The sequence below is a fragment of the Nilaparvata lugens genome, chromosome 2 (genome assembly GCF_014356525.2).
Source record: "Nilaparvata lugens isolate BPH chromosome 2, ASM1435652v1, whole genome shotgun sequence".
NCBI lineage: Eukaryota > Metazoa > Arthropoda > Insecta > Hemiptera > Delphacidae > Nilaparvata > Nilaparvata lugens.
The window spans coordinates 64,187,499-64,210,462 of NC_052505.1; the positions used below are offsets into that span (position 1 = coordinate 64,187,499).

Genomic DNA, 22,964 nt, shown 5'->3' on the forward strand with positions numbered 1-22,964 from the left:
TGTAAATCCAGTGTTTTTGATTACGGTATTCAATAACATCTATTCTGTATCTAATTCATCAATGGCATTCATTGAAGTTGTTCTACGAAAATGTGAGTAGAGATGTTTCGGGGAGTTGAAGAACTGAATCACTTTTTTTGAAGTGTAAATATTTATGTTTCAAACCTAATGGATACATTATTGTTTTGAATATAATACAATTACAACCTTAGTATCAGTAACAAGGGTAACCTAACCACAAAAGTAAATAAATATATAAAAATACTTGATTCCTTGATCATAAAAATGGTCGATAAATGTTTCCAATGTCTTCCAGTTAAAAATATAGGCATCTCACACATAAAAAATCGTTCATGATAACTCGAATAGAAATAAAATACTGATATTTAATACTATCAAAACTTCTTGTTTATTTACTATTTGTTTTTCAATATCTCGCTTTACTAATCAGCTGTTTTACAAAAATTTCCAGCCAGTAACATATTCAGGTTTACCAACATTTCTTTTACTTTGCTGCACTCTACCGTCATGAAGTGTATTGACTATTTTGTGTTGTTATGTTGCAAATTTGAAGTGCGACAAAGTGTTTGCCGCACTCAAATCTACATTCCCGCACTGGGTGTGGGAATAAGGTATTTTGCGTACTATAATTGATGCCGGAACGAGCACTTTTTCGGGTAACTGTACGAAAAATATATAATACTTTTTGAAATAAAGATATCTCAATAAATAGTTTTAAAGTTAAGAAACTTCAAGTCGTTCATAAATTCAATAGAATCATGCACATCTAGCTTTTCAATCCAGTTTAATAAGAAGTACAAGCAAGCTATCACTTTATATTTATTATAAAGGAGAGCATTTTATTTATTATTCATGTATGGTTAGAAAGCTCACATCATCATATAAGAATTAATAAATGCTTGATTAACTCAAATTTTGCATATAGATTCTTAATTTATTGAGAACAATAATTATAGCTATCGTAATGTTACAGTTTGTTGATTGTATCGCAATGTCAATAATAATATATCGATATTGGATTAAAGTAAACTGCTGGATTGTTTGGTTAAATGTATATGAACTCATTTGTTTTTTTTTATATTTGAATTTGCTTGCAAAACGTTTGAGTCAATCTTTGAGGTTCCTGAATCAAATTGTAATAATAATTGATAATGGAAAATAAGTTTCAAAAAAGAGTAATGTCTCACTATATTCTTAAATTCTTTCAATATTTCATTTATATCATTGCAGAGTTAAGCAGGTTACACGAACGGGTTAGAATCAATAGAATCATGCACATCAAGCTATTCAATCAAGTTAGATAAGAAGTACAAAGTGCGCCAGAGAAACTTACTTATTTGAAAAAATCCCGTACATTGAATTGGTCGTGTAGAGGGGCAGGAGGGGGTATCTGGAGGGGGAAGTTCTCAAGTTATCCTCCCTCAAGTAAATTATGTCACCTGGTAATATGGGACATATATATGAATCATATATTTATCTCATATTGATCAGGATTTTAGAGTTTTAAATTAGAAAAGTTTAATGAACAGTGTTTTTGTCTTTGAACAATCTTTGTCATCGACAGAAAGATTGTTTATTTCATTTGTTGCCAAAATTAATGTAGCTTCTCTTTTGTTTTTAATAACAAACGTGCCGCTTGTGCGACAGATAAAAATATGTACTTGAAATGGCTTTCATGTTTGGCATTGACTGAGTTTATATTTAATACCCAAAATTTTACTTTTGGTCAGTCAGTGTGTGTGAGCTCGTTCGTTAGGACTGTGAGTAAAGTCCGGCTGTTCTGGTGAAGGGGATAGATTTTGCTCTTGTTTTATAATACAGTTTTCCTGTCGCAGTTCGGGCAGTTTAGAGAGAATTGTATTATTGAATAGGACGGGATCTGAACCCATTTCATTAGATCAGTTATTTTGATTTTTAATTAATAATTAACGCCGCAAAAAACCAGTGGATGCCAAAGTGGGAAGCTATTTCAAAAAGGTAGGTGACTACTGAATCATTGTTCTTAAATTTTTCATAACCACAAACATTGAATCCTCATTAGCAGCAAGCGAGTGTTTCCCCATTAATTCATATAAAATATTGTTTTATAATCAAATTAATCTTGTTTTGTTCAAATGTAAATATGTTGAAGACTCATTAAAGTTCTAGTTATTCTTTTCATTTCTTGTATTCATAGTTCTTTTCCCCCTTACATATTGGGTTTAGGCACATCGTGCTTACATATTTTGGTGGAGGCTCCTCCCGCCGTTCCATATCTTGCTTACAATTAGCCATCATGCTCCGGTCTAGAGAGTAGCGGGCCTTTGCAGTTGAGAGCTTCTTTTCTAATGGTCGATCACCTTCTCTGCTCGATTTGAAATTCCTCCCCTCCGATTCTGTTGTGGGTTAACTCATTTCAGGAGTGTGGAAGTGTCACTGAACCAATAAATAGACTTCAATGAACCATCAGAACTCCAGAAAATATCAAAAGAGTGAGGCAGTCAGTTGTGCATTCTCCCAGGGATTCGGCTCACAAACACGCAGCTGGTATGGTGATTTCTGATTCCACTGTTCGACGAATTTTCCATGAAGACCTTCAACTTCATCCCTATAAATTGGCTGATTTTTTTGCCTGTCAAAATGCATGTGATATGCTGATTGACAACCTGCCTGAAGACGCGGTCATTTTTTTTAGTGATAAGGCTCATTTCCGCATGCGATTCGTCAATGCAGTTTTTTTATGGAGTTATTTGGAATCTCTGTTTATGTCGATCGACCATGGACCATAGCACACTTCAAGAACAACATTGCCATTGCCAACATACCGATTGATATACTGTAATGAAATTTCAAAAATTGACTTCATCAGTGTATGCGAATTGGGGTCGCCTGATCTCATTTTCAAGACTGCATGGGAAAAAAATTGAGATATTGTATTCTAATATAAAAAAATATTAAATAATATCAGAAGTACTTTTGTTTTTATTGACCTTTCAAATAAGTAAGTTTCTTACAAGCAAGCTATCAATATTTATTATCAATTCTTATTAGAAAGAATTGGATATTTATGATGAGATGAGAAATTGATGATTATTAAGATATGATTGAATAGGATAAATTTATTATTATTGAAGAGATATTTGAGATATGGAGAATTTATGATTATTGAAACCAGATTAATTGGAAATTTATTATTTATTATTGAATAGAATTAGATTGGAACAGATTAACAATGGAAAAACTTAGACCGTTACTATTACCGAAATTTTTTGATGGAAAAGATGAAGAATTTGACATTGATGATTTTTTCAACCATTTTGAAAAGGTTGCCTTGGCCAACGGCTGGGATGAAAAGGATAATTTATTATACTTGCGGTTTTGTTTGAAAGAAAGTGCTGAGAAATATTTTAACGTTATTGAGAACGATTTGACTCGAAAGGACAATTTTGTATATATGCCAGTGAAAGAAAAATTGGTTAATTTCTATCGATCTCCTCTCAAATTGTGGAAACTAGAAAAGGAATTAGATACTTGTAGCATGGAATTTGAAGAAGATGGTAGAGATTTTGTAGAAAGAGTCTTATCCCTATGCAGAAAAGTAGATTCGAATATGCATGAATCTCGGATTATCAGGATAATTTTAAGAGGGTTGTCTTCAAATATATTTGAAAGAATTATAATGTTATCAAATAGTACTATTGTAGAATTGTATAAAAATATTGAGAAATATGAATTATCATGTCAGTATTTGAATGAGTGGAAATTTGGACAGGTGCAAGTAATTGATGATAATATGGAACCAGAATTTGAAGAACTATTGGAAATCGGAAATGAGTTTGAAATTGAGAATTGTTTAGAAAATGCTATTATCTCTGATGATTTTGATTCTTGTAATTATTATGTTTCAAATGAAGTGGATGTATATTGTCATGTTAGTAGCTTCGAGATTGAAAATGGGTTGGATGAAGTTGTTATTGTGTTATTATGTAATGATTGTGATTTGAATGAGGAAGATATAATTTACAAAGAGGATAAAGATAGGGAAATGATTAAGGAAGAGTTATCAGATTTATCGGAAAGTGATTTGGATTTCTCTTTTACGATTGATAACAGGCCGATTGAAAATTGTGTGAACTCTGGTATGCGTAATGATTGTGAATCTAGAGAAGTCAAGATGCATCAGAATGTTAGTCTCGTGAATAATAGGACAGTAGGACTAATAGAAAAAGAAGACGTAAGAAATGTAAAGTTTGTGGTAAACATAATCATTTTACACGGAATTGTTTTTACAACGTTAATTATGCTTATCGGGTTTATAAAAGGATGCATAGAATTTGTGAAAAAGAAGGCTATGATATTAGAGTGTGTTCTTTTGATGGCAGAAAGTTTTCGGTAAATGCTAGACGTAATAAAGCATATTTACTGATAGTACACAGGAGTTTAGTACTAGGCATATTGATGAAAATGTTTTAGACGGCGGTCCATCAAATAATGATATTTCAAGGAATGAATTAGGAGGTTGTATAGTCACTGAATCAGGTTCTACTTTGGAAGGTGTTAGGCACAATGGAATATATGTTAGAAGAAAATATTCTAATACGGATGATAAGAAATATTCAATCTTCCATAAACACGAGATTAATCTTGGAGATATTAAAATGAATTATAGCCAGATCAGCAAATGGTGTTGAACGAAAAATTTCGGACTCGTGTTCAGAATTGGAAAATATTAAATGCGATAGTAAAAATTTTGTTAACAAGATGAATGAATCAATTATTGATAAACAAGAACCAGGCCATGGAAATAGTATATTGAACCGATTACAGAAAAAATGTGAATCAGCGATTTGTGTGAACAGTGAAGGTGAAAATACAGAGTCAGATTTGAATTATTGTAATTATCCGAATGATATGAAGAATAAAAAAAGTGGACCAGATGAATTTGTTAATGAGAACTCAGTCGAAAAATATTATGACTTTTCGGATATCTTATTACAATCGGGTAGTGAGAATGTTTTAGAAGACGTGTCTCAGTTGAACAATAATAATGAGAAATCAGGCCTGCAAACAAATCAATCGAGAATAGAAAAGCAGACTCAGCGAATGTATTGCATGAGACAGTATTGCTCGTAGAATGAGGCATTTAGCTAATTTATAATTGTCATTCAATTATCAACACTGATCATTGTAATATTCGATATCTAATAATGGAAGAAAATTTTGGCTTTTCTTGGTATTTGTTAGTAATAGTCCTAGTGATAATATTTTCATATATTAGTTCTTGATTTATTTTAATATGGGATTGTGCTTGAGCAATGGATAATTTTGATATTTTTACTAATAATGAACTTTTCAATTTTGGGATTTAGGATTTGAGTTTTGATATAGGATTTTTAGATATGATACATTATATTTCGTTATTGAGTTTGATTTTACTATAAATAATTATTAAGTGTACATACTTGAGATTTGGAGTACGAGTTTTATTGATTACTTTTCCAACATTTTTTTTATTAGTAATGTTATTAATATAATTATTATGGTTGAAAAGGCTGCAATTAGGGTTTGGAGATGGAAAATTAATGATATAAATCTTTATATTTTTACTATGTTTGGTTTTAGGATATTTTGTTATTGCAATTTGAAGCCTAAGAGGTTGTTAACCAGTTTTGATATAATAGTTGAAAGTTTTTTAACATCATATATGCTCCTATTGAAGGTCAGGCATGTTGAATTATTGCGAGTTGAGGTCAATGTCAGCAATTAGATTATTTGTCACGTTTACTACTGTAATTTGACTTGTTAACTAACGTTTTGTTTTGATTTCAGACATGACTCCAGAGTTTATGAATTATAATATTAATTAATGTGGTCTTTTATTATAGGTTTCTTTTATTCAAAGTAAATAACATGAAACTAATCACGTCCAGTCAATCAATTATTTATTTTGTTATGATTTCAATCAGAAATTAATTACCTTTTATTCAATTATTGTTTTGAATATTATTGTTAATGTTAATAATGGTGGAATTTCATAGTATGTACAGAAACTAGTCAAATAGTTTTCTACTTAATTCATGTATTTTTGAACTTGATCTTTATTGATTTTTTTCAAGTCATTTTATCGAATTCGAAATTTGTTAAATATTATGGTTGTTACTTGGCTTATTTTAACATTTTTGAGCTGAAATACTTATTTCTCATAAATTTTTTATTGAATATTTTCTTGTTTAATGATGCTGTGGTCGTGTTTTTTTTCACATTCTTATTTAAATTGAAATTGATTTTTCACCTTTGAAGTTATTTTATTGATTTTGAGATTTTGTTTAAAGTTAGCTGTAGAGTTTTATGATTGCATAATGGAAAGTTTAGTTGTTTTGATTTTGAAAGTTGTTTTTTTATACAGTAGAATTTATTATAATTGTAAAGGGGTTATCCTTTCCTAAAAATTTTCCTTGAATTAGATTTGAAATTTCTTATACTCATTCATATTCCTATAAGTAGTAGTTCTCATATTACATCTTCTCGACTTCGGACTTCGCAGGAGTATGTGGACTTCACCTCGGGGACTTCGGGACTTCGCAGGATTTCATGGACTCCATGACTCAAGCACTCAGGGACTTCATGGGATTTTGCGGACTTCACGGGCTTGTTCGAGATGACTTCAGCTTCAGCGCAAGGCGACTTGTGAATTGTCACTACACTCTACGAGATCGATTTTCCTGAAGATCTGGAGGATATTATGCAAGCAGAGACGTTTGGCTGTTAACACAAGCAGGGCCTGAATTTTCATCACGTAGTATGCTGTACACTACTCAACAACGGAGAGGACATCAGGCGCTAATCAGAGCTTCCGTATAGCGAAAAACAAACTTCATCTTCTATGGAAATCATAACAGATGAATTTCGATGCTGAGAGATTTCATTATTTTGGCGGCTCGATTGGATGGCAGTTGGATGAATTACTATCCAGTGACTACTTAACTAATGTAGCCTATTACTGGTTGGACACACATGCTACTACTTGCGAGCTGAGCTGCGAGAGATTTCTTCGACAGTTGAGAGACGGCTCGACTTCAACCTTGGATACCTTACGATCGTCATCTTATCTTTGGTACATGGTTCAATTTGTACCTGTGGCTGGAGGTCTGAAGGAGTTGAGGAAACTATAATGATCATCGACGAACAGCGGACATACAAGAATCGGACAAATATGAGAGGACTTCACATACAAGGACGACTACCAGTTCATCGCTCAGAACATTGAAATATCATCTACATCTTTGAGAACTACTTTAACCTATCTACATTCCAGAACCCCTAAAATTTGAATTGTATTTGTTGAAAATTTAATTTATTTAGAGAACTATTGTTTGTATAGCATAGTTTAAATTTGAATTTGATTTGAATGATTGTAATTTAGTTTGAGTAACCTACCTTTCTATGTAAATGTTTGATTTCTATGTATAATTCGCACTATGCATTGTGTTCTTGTCCCAACTTGTCGCGTTAGTGCGCAAGTCACTTTGTCATCGGTCCACTTTCACTGTGTTTTCTGCAGTTCACGGATTACATCAGTTTTTTGTCATGCTACATTTGTACATTAATTTTATTGTACATTTTGGTATTATTTAATATTATTTTGGAGTATTTCCTACCGTGTCTAGACGTTTTTTACGCATATCTTTTTCATCGACGTGGCTATACGTAGCTTCTTACAACGCAATTCGTGCATGCACTTTCCTGTTTCCTTCTTCACACAGCAATGGCGTAACAGTTCACATCAGCTTTTTTCCGTTCTTCAATTTTCGTCGCTTTCAATTCAAAATTTTCAATTCTCAAGTTTTAAATTCATGTTTATTCAACGTAGAATGTTTCTTCCAGTGCTTCGATAAAGTTTCAGTATTTTCGGTTCGTTAGTTTGTGAAATATCTTCAATCTCAGTATTTGGTATGTCAGAGCACGTTTCATTCGTCACGATTATTTCGAATTTTTATCTTCAATCCAAATTTATTCACTTCTCAGTGTGAGAACTCAAATCATTTTTATATTACTGATTATGAAAATCAAGTTTCCAGAACATTCAACATTCAGCAACAAGTTATATGATTGAACTGAACATTCATTTGCGGTAGGCATTTTGTGGTAGGGCTTGAGGCCCAATTTCGCATTCATTCGTTTCATTGAAGTAATTCTGGTCTCGCGGGACATTATTACTGGTGTGTTGCTTGCATTCCAAGATCACACTCTCATCATTTCACGGTGCAGTCAGACGTTCTGCTCTGTATCCGTTTTGTTAGGTTAGTCAGCTAGCTACCTAATCATTCATTGCTAGATCGAAGTATTAGCAATTTTCATGTCTACCCCGTAGATGGTGTATCAGTTTCAACCAGTTCTTTTAGTGATCTACGAACATTTGTTACATTTCATTCACCATGCCAAGCATTTGGATGGTTGTCTATTCAGACATTCACTATAGCATCAGTGTTGTGATTTTTGGCCGTAGCCAACTCAATTAACTTTGCATTTCATTCACCGTGCCTAACTTTTGGACGGTTCATTCAATTCAGTGAATCTTCAGCTACGTTACTTTCAAGTTTATGTGTTGCATATCTCAACTGTGTCACACCGTCATTGTGTCAGTCTTGCCCGTATTGCACTGACAATAGTTAACCTGACATTACCCACTCATCGCTGTGTCGCCGCCGTTCCTGTGTCGTCACCACTGAGCCATCGCTGTTGGCTATCCTGATTCGTCAACATTCCAGTCCGGAGTCTGTCGCTCGGATTGATTCTTGTCCTGCCTGCGGGTCATCCTAGTCGCCGCTCTTCATGGTTCGCCGTCCAGTCCAGCTCCGGTAGCTCGCTCTGGTCCGCTCCATTTCGTGGGTCCATCCAGGTCTCCACCATCGTCCGGTATCATCGAGGGGGTCTCGATGTACTGCCCATCCAATTCAAGATTGGATCTCATGCTCTTCATGCATTTGATAAGTATTCTGTATCAATTTTGAATCATTATCAGCATTTTTCATTATTTGTTCAATTGCCTTGTTTGTTTAATTATTATTTGACCTTTTCAGGGTTTACTTGGAATTATTTATTCTAAAGTCGCGATTCCCATTTGTAGACACAACTTTTTACCAATATTTTTGGAAGTATTGCAAGTATTTGTACTTTACATTTTTCATATTGACTTATTTAAATATCGATCAATTTCCAATTAACTTTTTGTTTGTGTATTTAATTTGATCACATTTTATGACTTATGACCTATGTTTTACTTTTATCTTATCATGATATATCTGATCATATCAGACTTATTGATCTATCATTTAAAGTTAGTCTAAGCCATTGTCAATTACGTTCTTGAATACAGTGTCTGTTTCATTTCACTGTACTACCTATTTTATATTGTCTTTAAAATTATTAATTACATTGAATATATGCTTTTCAATTGACGTTCAACTCATGATTATTTAGTGTATCTAATAAAACCTATCCAGAACTACAAAGGTTTTAATATGTCCTGAAAGCGTTTGTTTATTACTCAACATTTAGTATTTATATTTAATTGTTCTTTATTGTCAAACTACATTTACCTTTTGTATTTTTTGCGATTACTCATTGACCTGACTTTTCTCTATTACTTATTGTCATTTGAAGGTTTATTTTCTCTTTGAATTTATGCACTAGCTCATTACGGAGCATTACATATAGTAGGTTTATACTTATTCATTAGTCACAAATTGTTTTTTAATTTGAATGACGAACGATCTCAATGCTAAAATTATAACATTCAAGTCCCAGAATTTATTACTGTAGGCACTTTATTCATAAATGTATGTTTGCTATATATAATATATAAGTTTTTCAGTTATACATTTTCAGTATTTCAGTACATGCATCATGGTTTGTAATGTATCAATCAATTTCACTAGGAATTTGGTCTTGTACCTAAATTAAATTTTCCTGTTATCAAGTCAGCATTTATCAATTGACAATCTCAATTTTTACTGTTTCAATTTTTTACTATGTCATTTTTTATTTCTCGTCAGTCAACTGCCCTGTGTGGCATTTCCTAAATTTAAGACAATATGTCACGTTTCTCAGAGTATATAATAAATCTATTGAATTGTTTTACTTAAACCTTATTTTTTTATTTGGCGTCTTTCCCAGCTACCAGTTTTATTATAAATTATCATTCATTTTTTGGCATGTTGGATTTGTGCAGTAGTACAATAAATATACAATTCATACATCTTAACAATTTTTATTTACAAAAGCATTTCTTACAGTCCACTATTATTTCATTCAGTGGCACAGATCACACATGTTAAAATGGTCCTCCTTCGGCCAGATCAAGGCCAGTGACCTGGGACAACTCATTATCTAATGACCCCTGGTCAACTCAAACTTTTTTAAATTTGTAAAAAAAAAAAAAAATCATCCTGATCTTTAACATTGACGCCTTAGTTTAGGGTCCAATTTTTGACATTAACTATTGTATTAGCATTGTTTGTATTAATAGATTCTCATTCATTTCAAGGTTAACTGGACCCCAGACAAGCACGCTGCGCTCGTGTTGGTACCAGTCTCTCAAGACCTGAATCATTGTAAGCTGCCACACTGCATCCTGTGCACAAGTTGCTCGAGCGCCACCATTATCACTTGCTTGGTGTCACATCACTCAGTTCATTTGGCTCTCCACACAAGCCTTGGTGACACATCTTCTTGCAAACGTTTGCGCTTTAAACGTGGGCACACGCACAACTACAGTTGGCAGCATTTTAGGGTCGCAAGTATTCTAATTTTAAGTTGTAGTAATCTTTGTAATCATGGCTACTGAAGTTCTTCCAACTGATATCTCGGCGCTAATAGCAAAGAGAAAAAATCTGTTTGATCACCTACAGTGGCTCATTGATCAGTTTAATTTTGAAACGCCTAGAAATCAGCTAGAATATCATGAATTAATCACTGTCAAAGAGGAAATTGATACCCTTCGACACGCCTATGTTAATATCAAGGATAGCTTAGACGAAGGGGATCCCAATGGAGACAAAACTATTCATTATGAAATTTCAAAAAATTTTATTAACATTACTTCTAGAATCAAGGCCAATCTGGCAGCCTTTGAAGAGGCCAATAGGGTTCTCGTTGAACCTGCATTAGTGCATGCCCCCACTCCACGACCTATTCAATTTTCACAAGGTTTCAAATTACCAGAAATACCATTACCTCGTTTTAATGGTGATTTTGAAAATTGGTTGAATTTTCGTTCTGCATTTACTAGTATTATAGTTGATAATGATTCAGTTGATAACAGTGCAAAGTTTCAATATCTCAAACAGGTATTATCCGGCGAAGCGTTGAATAGAATCGCCAATGCACCACCAGGTGATTTCACTTTAGCTTGGAATTTGTTGAAAACCAGGTACGACAATCCAATACTTATTGCTGATCGACATGTTTCGGCAATCTTGAACCCACCGCAACTCAATTCAAAATCAGCACAATCTTGGCGCAGTCTTATTGACCATCAAAAAACAAACATTTTTGCTTTAGAAGCACTTGATTTAGGTATAGATGTTAAAGACCTTCTGTTCATGTATGTCACTGTGTCTCGTTTTGATATTGCTACCCTACGTGATTGGGAGCGATACAACTCTACTATGGATGATGTTTCTATTGACAATCTCTGGAACTTTATGGAGTCCCAACATAAAGTGTCACAAGCTGTGTCACTTAATTTGAATCACTCAGCTCAGGTCAATCCTAGGGCTAACCAGCAGCAGCCCAGCAGATCGGCAGCTCTTTTTTTCAACTCTAACAATCGTAGTATTGGAACATCCAATTCATCATTCAACAACAGTCGCAGTACTGCTACACCCAATTCGGTATTTCAACGTCCCAATGCTTGCTTGTATTGTAACAACTCAGCACATTCTGTCTTCACTTGTTCTCAGCTGTCAAATCTACAGCCACAAGCTCGTGTTGACGCAGTACGCAAAAAGCACTTGTGCTTCAATTGTCTCCGCCCATTTTCAACAGGACACCAATGCTTTGGTGCATGTAAGCAGTGTGGCAAGGCACATCATTCCATTTTGCACGGTGCATCATTTCAATTTACGTCATCTTGCTCTAAGGCTACAGCAAATGCCAACAGTGTTCAATTAAGGAATACTACAATTTCCTCCAACAGCAGTCGTTCAGCACATCTTCACAGCTGCAGTTGTGGTTCACAGCCGGCAGTCAACCTCCGCACGTCGCCGCTCGCTTCATCATCAGTTGTCGCATCTACTTCTGAACAGTCATTGAATTCAACTGTAGAGTCATCTGCTAGGTCGCCGATTCCAGCCGCTGGTCAAGTAGTTAGTAACTCCAGTCACACATATGATGGCAACAAAAATTCAACAGTATCCATCATGCCTACTGCAGAGGTAGTAGTCTATAATAAGGTTGGTCAACCTATTTTGTGTCGCACGTTGTTGGACACAGGTAGTGACACCTGTTTCATTTCCAAACATCTTGCTTCACGGTTGTCTTTAGTTTCAACTTGTCATAACAATACTATACATACAGTTTCTGGCATCAATACAGCACCGATGTATTCCACATCTGTGGAAGTGTTTTCTTCTGATCGCACATGGTCTAGAAAGGTCTCTTGCATTATTGCCGACAAAATTACACCCAGTCTTCCACCAGTAGGAATTGATATTTCAAAACTTAGTTTGCCCACTCACATTCAGCTTGCTGATCCTGCTTTTCACCTTTCTCAGGGAATCGATCTTCTTTTGAGCGTTTCAGTCTATGCTTCCATATTGACATTCGGTCAAATTCAAATTTCATCTGACTGCATTTTGCAAGGCACCAAACTAGGTTGGGTGGTTTGGGGTGCTGTCTTGTCCACGCATTCATCTCAGATAGAACCTTCTGTTCATTCCAACTTCATTTCTACTTGTGAGATTTCCAATCAGATGGAAAAATTTTGGAAGCTTGAAGAAGTTCTTCCTAAGGACAATCTAACAGCTGAGCACCGAAAGATTGAACAGCATTATCTTGCCAATGTCGAGCGTGCCTCAGACGGCAGATTTTCTGTGGCTCTTCCCAAAAAAGAGTCATTTCACACTCTAGGTCAATCTCGTTTCCAAGCTCTTAACCGTTTCCATTCACTGGAAAAAAGATTGGCTGCTAATCCTGAATTGAAGGAGCAGTATACGGCATTCATGGATGAGTATCAATCATTGGGACACATGTCTCCAGTTCCACCCTCGCAACCATTTGACAAATGTTTCCACATTCCGCATCACCCAGTCTTCAAGCCTGATTCTACAACTACCAAACTTCGAGTAGTATTTGATGCGTCGGCAAAATCTAATACCGGCGTTTCTCTCAACGAAGTACTGCATATAGGTTATACAGTTCAACCTGAACTTTTTGACATTGTTTTGCGATTTCGTACGCATCGAATAGCATTTATTTCAGATGTGACTAAAATGTATCGTCAGATTTTGCTGCATCCTGATGATCGTAACTTCCAACGTATTTTTTGGCGAGCAGACATCAACCAACCTATTCAGGAATTCGTTCTGAATACTGTCAGCTATGGAACTGCACCTGCTGCCTTTTTAGCAACACGTACACTCAATCATCTTGCTGATATAGACTGTCAACCAGATTCACCAGTTTCCATCACTATCAAAAATGGCTTTTACGTTGATGATCTTATTTCAGGGTGTTCATCTCTTGAAGAAGCTATTCCTCTGGTTCAACAGCTGATTGCTACACTGCAGGGAGGTGGTTTTGAGCTTAGAAAGTGGCTTTCTAATTCTAGTGAATTATTATCTACTATTCCGTCACATTTGATTGAGACAGTTTCGTCAAAACCTCTATCCGATTCTAATGATAGCGTTGTCAAGGCTCTAGGCCTCATTTGGAATGCCACTTCGGATGTTCTCCTCATTTCATCTAGTGTTTCAGAAGTTTTACCCAAAAAATCATTCACAAAAAGGGAATTTCTCTCTTGCATATCCAGCATTTTTGATCCGCTTGGTCTAATCTCTCCGGTTGTCATCCTACCAAAAATTTTATTTCAAAAACTCTGGTTATTAAAAATTGACTGGGATCAGAAACTTCCTCAGGATTTATTGGAGGAATGGTTAGCAATTCTACATCAATTACCAAGTATTTCCAACATTTCAATTCCACGCTGTGTCTTACCTCATGACGTTGATGCCTCTTTGGAATTACATGCGTTCTGCGATGCCAGTATCGCCGCATATGGTGCTTGTCTATACATACGCAGTGAATCACCAACTGGAGTCAAGACTCAATTACTCACCTCAAAATCGAAGTTGGCGTCTCTCAACCCATTGTTAACAATCCCACGGTTAGAATTACAAGCCGCTCTATTAGCATCACGTCTAGTCAACAAAGTAATCAGCGCTGCAAAACTTGTTTTTTCAGGAGTCTATTTATGGACCGACTCAAAAATAGTGTGTGATTGGCTGAAGGTCATGCCAAATCGTTCTGATATTTTCGTTTCAACCAGAATCTCAGAGATTCAAAACACCACTTCTAATTTCCATTGGAATCATGTACGCACAGCAGACAATCCTGCCGACCTGGTTTCTAGGGGTTGCTCACCTAACATTTTGGTTTCTAGTAAGTTGTGGTGGAATGGACCATCATGGCTAGCAAATTCACCCTCAACCTGGAAGGAGATTTCATCGAATGTAATCATTTCACAGCCTAAAATCTCGCTTGTCACTTGTTCAACAACTTCATTGTTTTCAGATTTATCGTCAAAAATTTCATCATATCACAAATTAGTTCGCATTGCTGCTTACATTCTTCGTTTCATTCATAATTTGAAGCATTGCCGTGAACCAGCATCTCAGCAATCTGTTGAACTGTCGGTTCAGGAAATTCAAGCTGCTGAATTGCGCATCATTCAAGACATTCAATCAGATGTTTTTGCCGACGATTTGAAATCTTTGCGTCAGGGTAAGGAGCTGCCCTCCAATAGTTCTATCAAGTCACTCTCTCCATTTATTCATACTGACAATCTTCTGAGAGTAGGTGGTCGTCTTCGGGAGGCAGATATTCCATTCGACTATAAACATCAAATCTTATTGCCAGCTAAACATAGGTTCACGCGTGCGCTCATTGTCTCATTTCATAGACGTCTTCAACATGCTGGCGTTCAGGTCACTATGGCCAGTATTCGACAACGTTTTTGGATACCATCCACCCGTCGCATCATCAAGAGTGTAATAAAGGGTTGCAAAATGTGTTTTCGTTTCTCTACGTTTCGTTCCGAGCAAATCATGGGGCATCTTCCCGCAGTTCGTGTACAACCGGATTTTCCATTTTATAATTGTGGAGTTGACTACGCAGGTCCTCTTTCAATTCGTCTTGGTGGCTCAAAGTCGCGCAATTTCTCCAAGGCTTACCTTGCTTTGTTTATTTGCATGGTAACGCGCGCAGTTCACGTAGAGGTGGTCTCCGAGCTTTCAACAAAGGCCTTCATTGCCGCACTCATCAGGTTCTCTGCTCGTCGTGGCATCCCTTTTGCCATTCATTCAGACAATGCTACAACGTTTGTTGGCGCTCACAATGAACTCAATGAGTTACATGCATTTCTTTCAGATTCTGCTATTCAGTCTGAAATTCACAACTTTGCCGCCGTTTTCAACATTGGTTGGCATTTCATCCCTCCCAGGGCTCCTCATTTTGGAGGTCTATGGGAAAACGCTGTAAAAAATTTTAAACGAATTTTCAGAGTGGTCACTTTGAATAAGATTTTGAATTTTGAAGAGCTTTCCACGCTGTCTGCACAGATTGAAGCTATCCTCAACTCCCGGCCTCTTGTGCCTCTGTCTGAGGACCCTCAAGATTTAGCATACTTGTCTCCTGGGCATTTTTTGGTTGGTCGTCCGCTCACCGCACTGCCGTTCCACACACCAACCACCACTCACATCGATCACCGTTCACGCTGGCGTCAGTTAGCACTGATCACTCAGGAACTCTGGGATCGTTGGTCTGCTGAGTTTCTAGTCACACTTCAAAGGAAGAGCAAGTGGAGCTCTGAATCTGAAAACCTGCAGATTGGTGCTGTGGTTATTCTCAAGGACACGGGTACGTCACCTTCGGTATGGAAACTTGCGCGCATCACGGCCGTTCATCCAGGGAAGGACAACAAGGTACGGGTGGTCACCGTTCGCACCGCATCAGGCACTTTCAAGCGGGCTATTTCTAGCATTGCACCGCTTCCACTCGACGAGGAATTTTCTGATTAATTCAGCATTGCTCATCCGACATAATCTCCGTTTCTTTTTTGTTCTCTCGTATGTCTCTCTTTTGAGACCCTGCAGGCCTCAAGGGGGCCAGGTTTATGTCAGATTTCGCACTATGCATTGTGTTCTTGTCCCAACTTGTCGCGTTAGTGCGCAAGTCACTTTGTCATCGGTCCACTTTCACTGTGTTTTCTGCAGTTCACGGATTACATCAGTTTTTTGTCATGCTACATTTGTACATTAATTTTATTGTACATTTTGGTATTATTTAATATTATTTTGGAGTATTTCCTACCGTGTCTAGACGTTTTTTACGCATATCTTTTTCATCGACGTGGCTATACGTAGTTTCTTACAACGCAATTCGTGCATGCACTTTCCTGTTTCCTTCTTCACACAGCAATGGCGTAACAGTTCACATCAGCTTTTTTCCGTTCTTCAATTTTCGTCGCTTTCAATTCAAAATTTTCAATTCTCAAGTTTTAAATTCATGTTTATTCAACGTAGAATGTTTCTTCCAGTGCTTCGATAAAGTTTCAGTATTTTCGGTTCGTTAGTTTGTGAAATATCTTCAATCTCAGTATTTGGTATGTCAGAGCACGTTTCATTCGTCACGATTATTTCGAATTTTTATCTTCAATCCAAATTTATTCACTTCTCAGTGTGAGAACTCAAATCATTTTTATATTACTGATTATGAAAATCAAGTTTCCAGAACATTCAACATTCAGCAACAAGTTATATGATTGAACTGAACATTCATTTGCGGTAGGCATTTTGTGGTAGGGCTTGAGGCCCAATTTCGCATTCATTCGTTTCATTGAAGTAATTCTGGTCTCGCGGGACATTATTACTGGTGTGTTGCTTGCATTCCAAGATCACACTCTCATCATTTCACGGTGCAGTCAGACGTTCTGCTCTGTATCCGTTTTGTTAGGTTAGTCAGCTAGCTACCTAATCATTCATTGCTAGATCGAAGTATTAGCAATTTTCATGTCTACCCCGTAGATGGTGTATCAGTTTCAACCAGTTCTTTTAGTGATCTACGAACATTTGTTACATTTCATTCACCATGCCAAGCATTTGGATGGTTGTCTATTCAGACATTCACTATAGCATCAGTGTTGTGATTTTTGGCCGTAGCCAACTCAATTAACTTTGCATTTCATTCACCGTGCCTAACTTTTGGACGGTTCATTCAATTCAGTGAATCTTCAGCTACGTTACTTTCAAGTTTATGTGTTGCATATCTCAACTGTGTCACACCGTCATTGTGTCAGTCTTGCCCGTATTGCACTGACAATAGTTAACCTGACATTACCCACTCATCGCTGTGTCGCCGCCGTTCCTGTGTCGTCACCACTGAGCCATCGCTGTTGGCTATCCTGATTCGTCAACATTCCAGTCCGGAGTCTGTCGCTCGGATTGATTCTTGTCCTGCCTGCGGGTCATCCTAGTCGCCGCTCTTCATGGTTCGCCGTCCAGTCCAGCTCCGGTAGCTCGCTCTGGTCCGCTCCATTTCGTGGGTCCATCCAGGTCTCCACCATCGTCCGGTATCATCGAGGGGGTCTCGATGTACTGCCCATCCAATTCAAGATTGGATCTCATGCTCTTCATGCATTTGATAAGTATTCTGTATCAATTTTGAATCATTATCAGCATTTTTCATTATTTGTTCAATTGCCTTGTTTGTTTAATTATTATTTGACCTTTTCAGGGTTTACTTGGAATTATTTATTCTAAAGTCGCGATTCCCATTTGTAGACACAACTTTTTACCAATATTTTTGGAAGTATTGCAAGTATTTGTACTTTACATTTTTCATATTGACTTATTTAAATATCGATCAATTTCCAATTAACTTTTGTTTGTGTATTTAATTTGATCACATTTTATGACTTATGACCTATGTTTTACTTTTATCTTATCATGATATATCTGATCATATCAGACTTATTGATCTATCATTTAAAGTTAGTCTAAGCCATTGTCAATTACGTTCTTGAATACAGTGTCTGTTTCATTTCACTGTACTACCTATTTTATATTGTCTTTAAAATTATTAATTACATTGAATATATGCTTTTCAATTGACGTTCAACTCATGATTATTTAGTGTATCTAATAAAACCTATCCAGAACTACAAAGGTTTTAATATGTCCTGAAAGCGTTTGTTTATTACTCAACATTTAGTATTTATATTTAATTGTTCTTTATTGTCAAACTACATTTACCTTTTGTATTTTTTGCGATTACTCATTGACCTGACTTTTCTCTATTACTTATTGTCATTTGAAGGTTTATTTTCTCTTTGAATTTATGCACTAGCTCATTACGGAGCATTACATATAGTAGGTTTATACTTATTCATTAGTCACAAATTGTTTTTTAATTTGAATGACGAACGATCTCAATGCTAAAATTATAACATTCAAGTCCCAGAATTTATTACTGTAGGCACTTTATTCATAAATGTATGTTTGCTATATATAATATATAAGTTTTTCAGTTATACATTTTCAGTATTTCAGTACATGCATCATGGTTTGTAATGTATCAATCAATTTCACTAGGAATTTGGTCTTGTACCTAAATTAAATTTTCCTGTTATCAAGTCAGCATTTATCAATTGACAATCTCAATTTTTACTGTTTCAATTTTTTACTATGTCATTTTTATTTCTCGTCAGTCAACTGCCCTGTGTGGCATTTCCTAAATTTAAGACAATATGTCACGTTTCTCAGAGTATATAATAAATCTATTGAATTGTTTTACTTAAACCTTATTTTTTTATTTGGCGTCTTTCCCAGCTACCAGTTTTATTATAAATTATCATTCATTTTTTGGCATGTTGGATTTGTGCAGTAGTACAATAAATATACAATTCATACATCTTAACAATTTTTATTTACAAAAGCATTTCTTACAGTCCACTATTATTTCATTCAGTGGCACAGATCACACAAAGGTAGGTGACTACTGAATCATTGTTCTTAAATTTTTCATAACCACAAACATTGAATCCTCATTAGCAGCAAGCGAGTGTTTCCCCATTAATTCATATAAAATATTGTTTTATAATCAAATTAATCTTGTTTGTTCAAATGTAAATATGTTGAAGACTCATTAAAGTTCTAGTTATTCTTTTCATTTCTTGTATTCATAGTTCTTTTCCCCCTTACATATTGGGTTTAGGCACATCGTGCTTACATATTTTGGTGGAGGCTCCTCCCGCCGTTCCATATCTTGCTTACAATTAGCCATCATGCTCCGGTCTAGAGAGTAGCGGGCTTTTGCAGTTGAGAGCTTCTTTTCTAATGGTCGATCACCTTCTCTGCTCGATTTGAAATTCCTCCCCTTCGATTCTGTCGTGGGTTAACTCATTTCAGGAGTGTGGAAGTGTCACTGAACCAATAAATAGACTTCAATGAACCATCAGAACTCCAGAAAATATCAAAAGAGTGAGGCAGTCAGTTGTGCATTCTCCCAGGGATTCGGCTCACAAACACGCAGCTGGTATGGTGATTTCTGATTCCACTGTTCGACGAATTTTCCATGAAGACCTTCAACTTCATCCCTATAAATTGGCTGATTTTTTTGCCTGTCAAAATGCATGTGATATGCTGATTGACAACCTGCCTGAAGACGCGGTCATTTTTTTTAGTGATAAGGCTCATTTCCGCATGCGATTCGTCAATGCAGTTTTTTTATGGAGTTATTTGGAATCTCTGTTTATGTCGATCGACCATGGACCATAGCACACTTCAAGAACAACATTGCCATTGCCAACATACCGATTGATATACTGTAATGAAATTTCAAAAATTGACTTCATCAGTGTATGCGAATTGGGGTCGCCTGATCTCATTTTCAAGACTGCATGGGAAAAAAATTGAGATATTGTATTCTAATATAAAAAAATATTAAATAATATCAGAAGTACTTTTGTTTTTATTGACCTTTCAAATAAGTAAGTTTCTTACAAGCAAGCTATCACTTTTTATTTATATTTATAATAAAGGAGAGTATTGTATTTATTATTCATGTATGTTTAGAAAGCTCCCATCATCATACAGAGTGTTTATGAACTCCCTACCAATTCTCTAGGGCATTGTTCCTGGGTAACAAACATTTCTACATATCATATTCAAATTGTCCGAAAGTCTTCAGTTACTCACACAGCAGCCATTCTGCTTTTTTCACTTATTATTTTTTTTCTAAATAATTGTTGAACATACGAAATTGAAACTTTGCCCAATCATTGATATCAATTTCGTATGTTCAAGAATTCATTTAGATCATTGCAGAGTTAAGCAGGTTACCCGCTAGTTGTAATATACCGTTAAGTTATTGAAAAGATTTTTAATTTTGTAATTCATTACTTGAATATTTCTCAGCATTGATCAAAAATAGAAAAATAATTTCCACAATAATTCATAAATAAAAGCGCTTATACTCACAGGAACTTTTCCAGACTCCATTTCAGAAACGAGAGTACCGCATTCATGAGACATTGCCACATTCATAAGGCCCACCTCAAAATCTGTGGTGATGATGTCCACTTCCCACCCAACTAGGTGTTGTTGCGAAGAATTGCACAGTTGGGCAGTTCGTGAGGTCATCAAAAAGTGGGCAATTGTAAATGCCTGGAAAAATAATGAATATTATTTATTATCTATAGCTTTATGCTCATTAATACAATCTGATGGAAGAGAAAACCCTGTTTCCTGTCGGAAATTTCTTTGTTTACAAAACTTTAACGTGTACAGTATTAAAAATCTTGTAATTTTTACTAGTGCGCTACTGGTTTCAACCGATAACCCATGATTGAGACACTACAAATATCCAAGGATATTCAAAACTATATAGTTTATATTTCAAAGACTTTTTTACATTTTTTGAAGAACCACAGTTTATCATAGTTCAAAAAGAAAGTATGCTTGGAAAACCTTCTCAATATTGAAATATTCTTATCATACTCTCAAGTTTTACAAAAGTTTACATTCACAAACTGGCAATATAGGTAAAAGGTAATTTCCAATATAGACCCTCCAATATTTTTAAGTTCAAGTTATCTCTCATTTTCAAATTCAAAGATTCAGAAATATTTAGTATCCGCTCCTCTACATTCTCTCTTGAATATTCAATAATCTTCCATGTAAATATTAGAGGATAATGAAAACGTGATTGTTGAGATTATACATTCTTCTTGGAACTGCAGTACTAAATATTAATGAATAATGCACTTCTGCTTGCTTTGCAGCTCATTAACGATTTTTTGAGTCGCGGACACGTTTCGAACATTGATGTTCATCCTCGGCTCTCCTTGCTAAGACATCAAAGATGAACATCAATGTTCGAAACACATCTGCGACTCAAAAAATCGCGAATGAGCTGCAAATCAAGCAAGTGTACTTATTCATTAATATTGTTATGGAATTCACACATGTTTGTGAGTGGTATGAAGGAGGAACAGAGATGGAAACAAATAGAGGGAGACAGAGTGATGAGAGCCAGGTCCTGCAGATCCGGAAATGCCGGAATGGGGCAGCAGGGTGATTGACAGGTCCCTATTGTCTATAGGACTGAGTCACCTTTTTTGTTTACATCTCTAGGGTCTTCAGTCAAGGTCAGTCAGCCAGTGATAAACAAGTGAATGATAAACAAGACGTTCAGTGGTAAAGGAACAGAGTGTCAGCCGTACCCAAAGCCTGGCAGCTCTTAGTGGTAATTGTGATAATTCTACAGTGATAGTTATAGTGATAATTGTATAGTGACAGTTATAGTGATAATTGTATAGTGACAGTTATAGTGATAATTGTATAGTGACAGTTATAGTGATAATTGTATAGTGACAGTTATAGTGATAATTGTATAGTGACAGTTATAGTGATAATTGTATAGTGACAGTATCGTAATATTCATCTAGTGTAGTATAGTGATAATAATTATTATTGTCGTGACAGTTGTATCAAGATACAAGATACAGGATGGTGATACAGATACGTGAGCAAGTGATACAGAGCGGTGGTAAAGATACGTGATACACGAACTGTGATACAGAGTCTTGGTATAAGATAAAGGCAGTGATATTGTTGCATGCTGTGTTAATGAGCTTTAAATATTAGATACTGTGTTTATGAGTAATTAATCTTTATATCGGTTAAATTTGAATATATGTGAGTTGAGTGAATAATTGCCTGTAGTAGAGTTAATTATCTGTTATTTTATAAGCCAATAGTTTCATCTATTTAGATTCGAGTAAAATGAAGTACAACTGTAACAGCAAGTGTTGTCAGCTCATTCTATATTTCTAGAACCCGCCAGAAGCAGATTTTATAGAGTGAAAATCTGTAACAATATTGACGTGCTACCAATTTATCCTAATAGGTTGGATAGCATTCACCTATCACTTAAGGAAAGTCATCGGTTCCTAATAAGCTTATATCTTGATATATCATGAATGGATCTAATTCTTATGAATAAGAAATCCAGTTCAGAGCAAAATTAAATTATAATTTTCATAATACTAGGGCAATTTACAACAAAAATTTACTGAACAAAACCATTTGACACTTAAACATAGAATCGTACAAGCTAAAATACTTATCTCTTCATATTGTATTCATTTGTTTGGCTACAGACTTCAAAATTACACAATACATTCA

At 35.6% G+C, this 22,964-nt stretch overlaps 1 protein-coding gene across 2 annotated transcripts in view; it reads right to left on the minus strand.

The window, feature by feature from the left end:
- LOC111056506 (protein SET) overlaps positions 1 to 22,964 on the minus strand; it is a 68,926-nt gene that overhangs the window by 14,665 nt on the left and 31,297 nt on the right. For both annotated transcript variants that reach the window (XM_039422449.1, XM_039422448.1), the window contains exon 5: positions 20,757 to 20,942. The gene's annotated coding sequence lies outside the window, so the exon portion shown is untranslated. The remainder of the gene's footprint in view (positions 1 to 20,756; positions 20,943 to 22,964) is intronic.